The sequence below is a fragment of the Choloepus didactylus genome, chromosome 25 (genome assembly GCF_015220235.1).
Source record: "Choloepus didactylus isolate mChoDid1 chromosome 25, mChoDid1.pri, whole genome shotgun sequence".
NCBI lineage: Eukaryota > Metazoa > Chordata > Mammalia > Pilosa > Megalonychidae > Choloepus > Choloepus didactylus.
In genome coordinates this window covers 4,343,601-4,352,426 of record NC_051331.1, presented here as the reverse complement: position 1 = coordinate 4,352,426, position 8,826 = coordinate 4,343,601, and the positions used below count along the sequence as shown (strand labels likewise).

Here is an 8,826-nt window from a genome sequence, read left to right as displayed (position 1 = left end):
CTTAAAACTGCAAGCAAGCAGGAAATTGTAAATTCACCCTAAAATGTCACCATGAAGCACCTTTTAAATGTGACATTAAAATGGGAAGTAGGAAGGGGGTGAAAACTTTTAGTCTCACAAACCAGCAAGATGTAAATAAGGTTTGCAGCCATATGTAAATATCAGTCTGCACAAAAACCTAAATAAGCTTTAATCTATTTTCTTATACCTCCCAGATATAAACAAGCATTTCTTCTATCTCCCTAGATTTCAAGGCACTTTTCCCAGTGTAAATCCTAAAAAGGAAGTAGGATAAACTACTGAAATTCTCCTGCTACATGTTAACTAAGAGGATTAACTCTCTTTGTCTCTAATGGGTTTAGCCAATTGAAGAGTCACTTTGAGGAAACTGATTCTGAAAATCTTCCCCCGTCCTCCCCACCAGTGTAAATTAACCCTCTTTTCCCCTTCAGCCTGGTTGGTGTGACGTCATTTGGCTGCGCCGAGTGATGCTCCCAGATCCCGGAAGTGCTCCTTCCACAGTTTTGGCGCCAAACCTGGGGCACAAGATTTGAACAAGGTGCTGCTCGGTGGGTTCCTGGACCCCTGAGTTGGGACATTTATGAGTCTCAGCTCCTTGGCTGATGAAGAGACTTACCTCTGGGAGCTGGAGGAGAGGATTTCTTGCCTCCCACATCCAGGACCCCAAGGGCTGCTGCTGTGGAGGTTTGGTGAGTGAGTGTGGACGACTCATGGGCTGGTACAAGCCTTGGTCTTGTTTCTCTGATTCTTGGTCTTATCTTCTGTTTGTTTGTGGGCTATTTGTTTCTTGATCAGTGACACGTAAACTGCTGGAGCTATAAGCAGGAGACCACACTTGGCTTGGGTGCTCAGAGGCACATAAATTTATGCCAAAGATGTTTTTGGAGGGTGCAGCCCCAGGCATGGGGGATTAGCCATTGAGACTTGGTTTGGCAGGAAGCAGCCCCTGGCATTAAGGGAGATCACTGAATTTGGGTGCTTAGATTTTGTTTATTTGGATGCCTAGATTTTGGTTATTTGGGTGCTCAGTGACACATAAAGCCATTGAGACTTGGTCGCCTAGGCTTGGCCCTAGCCCCCAGTATGAAACAGCGCTGGCCATGATTCCCAGCCCCCAGGTGGTTGAGGATTTTGAACTCCAGGTGGAAACATTAGTGGCTGAGATTTCTAGGCCTCTGCTTGTGGGTCCTGTGCTCCCCCTCCCCTTCCTGCTAGAGTTTGCAGTTTTTGCACTTGCCTTTCCCTCCCCAGTGGAGCCTACAACTTGGCCACTCCCTCCTCTTCCTCCCCCTCTGTCAACTTGTCAGAAAGCTGAGAACAAGCCCCTTATGCCTATGAATCCCACAAAATGGCCTTCCCACCTCATATCATGAGTGATGTGAACTTCAGGCAGGGTGTCCCTACCTCTGGAGGGCAAAGGCAGGGACAGTGTCTTCCCACAAGGGCCAGTGGAGATAGACACAAGGTGTGAGCAGTCTCCTTTCTCTACTCCAGATCTACACAATTAACTGGGTCCCCAGTTATCAAGAGGATCCCAGGAAAATGAAAAACTTGCTTAATTTTTGTTATGCATAATCCAAAGTGGGCTGATATGCAAACTTTATTAAATACTCTATAACCTCAGAAGAAAGGAGAATTAGAATGAAAAGGGCTCAGTTATACTAATTCTTTAACCAATGATAAACCAGAAAATCCAGTTCATGCCCCAGGAAATCTTGCTCTTCCACAAGTAGTCCCCTATTGGGACCCAAGAAAACAAGCTGGCAGAACAAAATTCATGCATAATTGTGAGATTAAGAAATGGAGTTCCTAGACAAAATAACTTTATTGAAATTGAGGAGGTTGTCTAACAGCTGGATGAAAATCCATCAATGTTTTTAGAATGATTATTCAATGCTTACCTTAAATTTACTAATATAAGCCCAGAGGACCCAATAAATCAATGCAATGTAAATCAGTCTTTTATTTGTCGGAGTGCCCCTGATGTTTGTTGGAAATTACAGAAATTTAAGGTGGACTTAAGTTACCAATCTCAGCCCTGGTGAAAATTACATTTAAAGTGTTCTATAATCATGATGCAGCTCAAGAAAAGGATGGAAAGAAAGCCATCACCTATAAAGCTAACTGGAATGCCAATGTCTTAAAAACAGCAGCAAAAGGAGTTTGTGAAATGTAAAACCCTCAGGGCTCCAAGGAAACTGCTGGGCTCCAGCTTATGCATATTGCTGGGGGAAGGGATGTTGGAAATGGGAATGTCCCAGCTTGATGCAAAGGTAAACAGGGGACCCCAGCAATTCAGTGTCCACAGCTGACAGGAGATGAGGACAGTGACTTGTAGTGATGGGGTCTTGGGGCACTTTCTACCCATCAGGAAACCATCCTTGTCACCCACAAAGAGCCTTGGGTCTTACTCCAAGTGGGTAAGAACTTAGTAAATTTTCTGGTAAACAGGAGGCTTAATTGCTCTTAAAAGGAACCAGTCTTTGTTATGGGCATGTCTGAAGTTGCTAATGACTTCTCCCAGCATCAGCAATGCCAAATTGGAAAAAGGTCAATTGACTTACAAAGTTCTTTACAAGTTTCTCTCTCTCTCTTCCCCCCCCCCCCCCCCCCCCGAATGAATGCAAGTTCAAGTTCTGACTGTAGGAGCGGGCCTACAGACTGCATTGAAAGATCCAGGGGAGCCACAACTGCCTAAGGAAGAAGGGCTGTGAAATATCCTCCAGGTGAGCCAGAGACATATAAAAGTCACATTAAGATTGCAGCCAAACATGATTCCAACACATTTAAACAATGTCCACTTAGATGAAGAGAAGACAGAATATTTTTGCCACAAATTAAAAGATTGTAGAATAAGAACTGATAACACCAGAAACTCAAAATTACAGATTTGTCCAGAATTTAAGAGTTATAAATCCAATGGTAGGAAATATGTCCCACAGTACCTAATCCATATACTCTCCTCATCAATATTTCTGATGCATATACTTAGTTTAACTTTAAGGAATGCCATTATTGCATCCCAATAAATAAAACAAAAATTCCTTGCATTCAAGTGAGAAGAACTTGACATGGAAATAAAACAGCAGTACAATTAAATTATGCTACCACAAAGTTTCAAAAGTGCAAGTCTTCTCGAGAAATGTCTGGGGAGTAAAGCCCCACAAGAGAATTTTTGCAGGCTAGACACTTTGGCATGTGGCCATGCCATAGACCAAAAAGAAACTCAGGGTTCTTAGGTATAACTGGCTATTGTCAATTGTAAATATCAAATTTTGTATTGATAGCCAAACCTCTATATTGGCCATAAAGGGAAATGAAAAAAAAAAGAAATTTAAAAAGGACATGAGATGTACAATTGCCTTTCAAAGTTTAAAGGCAAATTAATATCAACTCCAGCCTTGGGCTCCCTGAGCCCATGAAAAAATTTAACCTGTATGTCCATGGAAAGCAGAGCATGACCTACAATTTACTTGTATAAGTCTTTTGGAAGTATGTAGGACCAGTGGCTTATTTCTCAAAACTATTTGACACTGTAGCCTGAGAATGGCACAATGACCTGAGGACAGTGGCAACCACTTGTGGACTCTTATGAGAAACAAAAAGTTTACTTTGAACTCCCCACATGTCCTTACTGTATTGGAGCAAAAGGAGGGGCAGGGGCTCACAATGGAGAAGCTAAGTCCCTATCAGGCAGCACTGCTGGACAATCATGAGTGTCATCCTACAGAAAGCAAAATATTCAGTAGTAAATACTGCCTTTCCCACTGGAAATATCAGCACAAATTGTGGGGCTAATTGCCCTCGTAAGTGCCCTCCAGCTAAGAACAAGGCTCATCACCCACCTGCACAGACTTAAGATATGCTTTTATTAATTTGCATGTGCACCAATTTTTAAAAACATGGTCAAATAACTGCAGCCAACAAAAACATAAAATATACAGATCTAATTTTCAAGTTGTTAAATAAAGTAATGCATCCCAAGAAATAGTCATCCACTGCAAAGAACACATCTCTCCATGGATAATAAAAGGTTTAGATGGTGAATAAAAATTAGCAAATTGATTCACAGTCAAGCCAAAAGTTCTAGGAATCTTCGACTATTTGCTAGTGCCTAAAAGTCCCTAGGGAAAATTAACCAAGGTACAAAATAAAAATTATTCTTGTCTTGAGCCCCAGGTAGGGCACAAATTTTCACAGGTTGGTCTCTTTACACCTCAAACCTATTCTATTTACCTAATATTTGCTTATAACTTTTATACATTAAGCTCATGTTTCCATTGCTTGAGATTTATCATGCTTGGATTCCCCACTTTCTTGTTCACATCAGTTTAAGTGTTTGATAACCTCCTTTGTCTTCTCATTTTACCTGTGGGGAAAAGGCCGAAGCTGGTGAGATGGGGACCAGGTGCTAATGATTGGGTAATAAAGGTTGAGGCTTCACCCTTTCACCCAATCTGTCACCCTGGCCCCTCCATCTAAAAGTAGGTTTTTGTTCCTAAAAGTCACAGAAAAATCTTTTGCTAGATTCACAGATCCCCAGATTCCAAAATGCCATTCCACAATCCCCCAAAATACTATGACCAATGCTCCTAACACACATAAATCATCTTTTTTTCCCAGCTGAACATTCTGCTGCAATATTTTCTCAAAAACCTTACCTTGAAAGGGGTCAAAAATAGATTGGGGTTATGATGGTACTGTGAACAGTTGATTGTACACCATGGATCAACTGTGGTATGTGAATATATCTCTAAAATTGAATTTAATTAAAAAAAAGTGCTTCAAAAAAAAAAACCTTACCTTGGTGGGCCATTCTGCTTTGCCACTTTATCTGTTTAGCTTCCAGTATGTGTTTTGTAGCAACAAAATTCATCTTTATAGCTCAATCATTGCTGTTATAAATGGGATAACAGAGAATATCTGTATCTATTGAATAAGGTGTTGCTGGGCCCAAGAGAGTTATATACTATATAAAAACAAAATAAATTTTAGTCTGTAAAACAAAACAGTCCTTTGCAGAAGGAGCATGCCAAGGAAATGTAGGAGTTTCCACAATCAGAAAGCTAATGCTGTTAATATTATTCCAATTTATATCATTATTCTAGCCAGTGAAGTAGAAGTGTTCATTCTGTTTAGGTTGATTGCAAAATATAACAGTTTGTCTATGCTTTCTGTGGTATAATATGTAACTTGGATCCTATTTTGTGCCCCTATTTTAAAGACATATGAATTTCTTAAAAGATATCATAATTGAGTATATATTCTGCTAGTATAATAACATTCTTATTGAGCAGGCTGGTAAATTATTGAGGACCAGAAATTTAGAAATGTAAGTTCAGAAAAGTTAAGAAATTTAACTGTAATTTGTTTTTAATTTACCTACTTGTGAAAACAGCAGTATCAGCAATTATCTACTCCAAGATATTATTCAAGTTTAAATGTTATATTGCTACATAAAATCATTTGAAATTACTGAAATATATTCTATAATATAAACAACCTTGTAAGCTATTTGAATGGATAAATGAATGTGTAATCATCTGTCTCCTTTTTGCCTTGTTTCATTATTAGCTCAAGGAAAATATGCATTGTACAGGATAACTCTGGGACAGTCTTCATTTACCTTGTGTTTATTCAGTCAATTAGTCAGTCAATGAAAGTATTCCAGTCTTGCAGCAAATACTTCATCAACTTTGGAATTCTACACAAACCCTGAAAATTCATGTTAGAAATCAGATACTCAGGTCTTACAGGTAGAGCATCTGTCTTAGGATATAAAAGAGTGGTGTATAGAAATCCCAATTGTTTCAGGGTTTCTTTTTGTAAATTCAGACAGATTATTTGAAGTTTAGTATCCATGTAGGTTTTATGCTATTTTGAAAATCAAAACTTCGTTTTACATTCCATGTAAAAGTGATGAGATAGAAAATATCTATATCTTATATAATATCTTTATTATATGGAATAATAAAGATATAATAAAGGTATCTTTATTTTTTTAAATTAAAGAAGTGAGTTTGTAGAAAAATCATCCATCAAAATAGGGTTCCCATGTGTTACTTTATTATTAATATCTTGCATTAGTTTGGATCATTTGTTACAATTGATAAAAGAACATTTTAATAATTGTTCTATTACCTACAGTTGATGGTTTGCCTTAGGGTTTACTGTTTGTCTTGTATAGTCCCATGTTTTAGTATTTTTATGTTTATCCTAATAACATATACAACCTAGAATTTCCCTCTTAATCACATTCAAATATATAATTCAGTGCTGTTAATTATGTTAACAATGTTGTGCTATTTTTATCACCATTCATTATCAAAACTTTCCATCATATCAAATAGAAGATCTGTATAATGTAACAATTAATTCCGTCTTCCCTACCCCCACTCCATCCCCTGGTATTCTAGATTCTGACTCTGGGCTTGCTTATTCTAATTCTTTCATGTCCAAAATTTCCTACAATATTTGTCCTTTTGTGTCTGGTTTATTTCACTTAACACGATGTCTTCAAGGTTTATCAATATTTTCATATGTATCAGATGTCTGTTTCTTTTTAAGGCTGGATAATATTCATTGTGTGTATATACCACATTGTCCATTCATAAGTTGATGAATGCTTGGGGTGCTTTCATCTTTGGGAAATTGTGAATATGCTACTTAGGGCCATTGATGTGCAAATATCTACTCAGGTCCCTCTTTCCAAATCTTTGGGTTATATACCTAGTTGTGGGTATACTGAGCTTTCTGAGCATTCACTGAACTGACTTCTCCAGAGGCTGTACCATTTTACATTCCTTCCAGCAATAAATGAGTGTTCTTATTTCTCCACATCCTCTCCAACACTTCTAATTTTCTATTTTTTTAACAGTAGCATTCAAAGAGGTGAACTTGTATGTTATTGTGGTTTTGTTTGGATTTCAGTAATAGCTAGTGATATTGAGCATCTTTCATTGTACATTTTAAGCCCATATCCTATTTGGAGAAATATCTTTTCAAGATTTTGTCCATTTTTATATTGAGATAGTAATAATAAAGTAATTTTGCCCATATTTATATTTTTTATGGTTGAGTTGTAGGATTGCTTTATATTTTCTGGATACTAAACCCTTATCACATATGTAGTTTCCAAATATATTCTACCACTGAATATGTTGTCTTTTTACTTTTGTGATAGTCATTTGTTTGATGCACAAAATTTTTCAATTTTGATGAGGTCCCATTTATCTGTTTTTCCTTTTGTTGCTTCTGATTTGAATGCAAAATTTAATAACCATTGGCTAATACAAGGTCCTAAAGAAGCTTCCCTATATTTTCTTCTAGGAGTTTTATTGACCTGGTTCTTATATTTAGGTCTTTGATTCACTTTTTTTCACCTTTAACACATTTTTTACTGAAGGAACACTTAAGGTGAAAGGAACAAATTTACAATGTAAAAATTAATTGATACATTACCAAGCCTGGGAGCCCCAACTCTTCCAGATGCAGCTGGATGTGAGATCAGAGAGCTTTCCCTTGTTTGAGTTACAAAAAATTTATAGCATCTTGATTTAAAGTACCTTTAATTGAGTCATATTTTATTTTTACATTAAATGGTGCATCATGATCACTAGTGACTCTCAAAGCAAACTGTCTTGATCCAAGAGTGGTTAAAGAACAATGGAGGATATCCACATTATCAGAGACTTAGCCTTGAATGCCTGTGAAACTCAACTGACAATATTTTTACTAATTAAGCTATGACTTCTGTGAGAGCAATATAACATACTTACATAAATTCTAAAAATTAGGAGAGATTATTACTTGTCTCTAACTTGTTAATATTTTTTTCTCATTTTATTCTATGGTTAGTTTACTCATTATATCATATTGATAAACATACTTATAATTAGGACTGTATTCAACCTTGCTACATTATGTGTGATTTAGCTATGATTAAAGTAACAGCTGCAGCCAATCCTGTTTTAGCAGAGGACCAGGTGATTACATGTTATCTATATCTAAGAAGGTGGAGATTTTCTGCATTCCTGAAAATAATCACATCTTTTTTAGTTGTTTAGCTTCTCCTTCAGTTTGATCTTTTAATATAGGATTTGAAGGATATGAATCATCTGTCCCAGTTATTATCATAAGGCCTTTCCACTTTTGTCATTTGGAGATTGTACTTGAGTGTTTTCAGGTAAAAGTTCTGTTGAATATGCTTCTATAACAGAAAGAATAACTGCTTCTACACTATCAGAACAGAAAACATCAGGTGCTATATGAGAGCAACACAGAAGGAATCTGTGATCTCATTATCAGATTCCTCAGTAGAGATATTATCCTGTGATACCCTCTCCTGCTCATTTCTGTCTCCTAATTCTGTATAACTCATTCCATCATTAATTTGGTTAATATCTGACTCACCTTGTTATCTTATGTTCATTACATAAGAAAGAGCCAATCAACATTGATATCTGAAATTCTTCCCTTTCAGAAATTGGCCATATCTGTGGGTAGAATGTATTTGATTTGGGTCAGTAGCCCACTTATTCAAAATAGAGACTGCATTATTCATATGTTCTGAAAGTAGAGTTCTTATACCTGGATTGCAATCTAAAGGATACTGATGTTCTCACAAACATTCATGATTGGCAGTTTGATGTGCCAAACCCTGTATCATGGGACTTGCCCTTATGAAGCATGTAACTACAAAGGAGAAGCTAAACCTGCTTATAATTGTGCCTAAGAATCTCCCTCTGAGTACCTCTACAAATGCTCAGATGTGGCTCTCTCTCTCTAGCTAAGCCAACTCAGAGG

The 8,826-nt window shown here is 37.2% G+C and overlaps 1 protein-coding gene across 5 annotated transcripts in view; it reads left to right on the top strand.

Annotated features, from left to right (window-relative positions):
• The first annotated feature begins 536 nt into the window (after window positions 1–536).
• LOC119520446 (zinc finger protein 596-like) overlaps window positions 537–8,826 on the top strand; it is a 29,854-nt gene continuing 21,564 nt past the window's right edge. For 3 of the 5 annotated variants that reach the window (XM_037818312.1, XM_037818310.1, XM_037818311.1), the window contains exon 1: window positions 537–2,747. The gene's annotated coding sequence lies outside the window, so the exon portion shown is untranslated. The remainder of the gene's footprint in view (window positions 2,748–8,826) is intronic. The other 2 variants (XM_037818309.1, XM_037818308.1) reach the window with 2 other exon arrangements.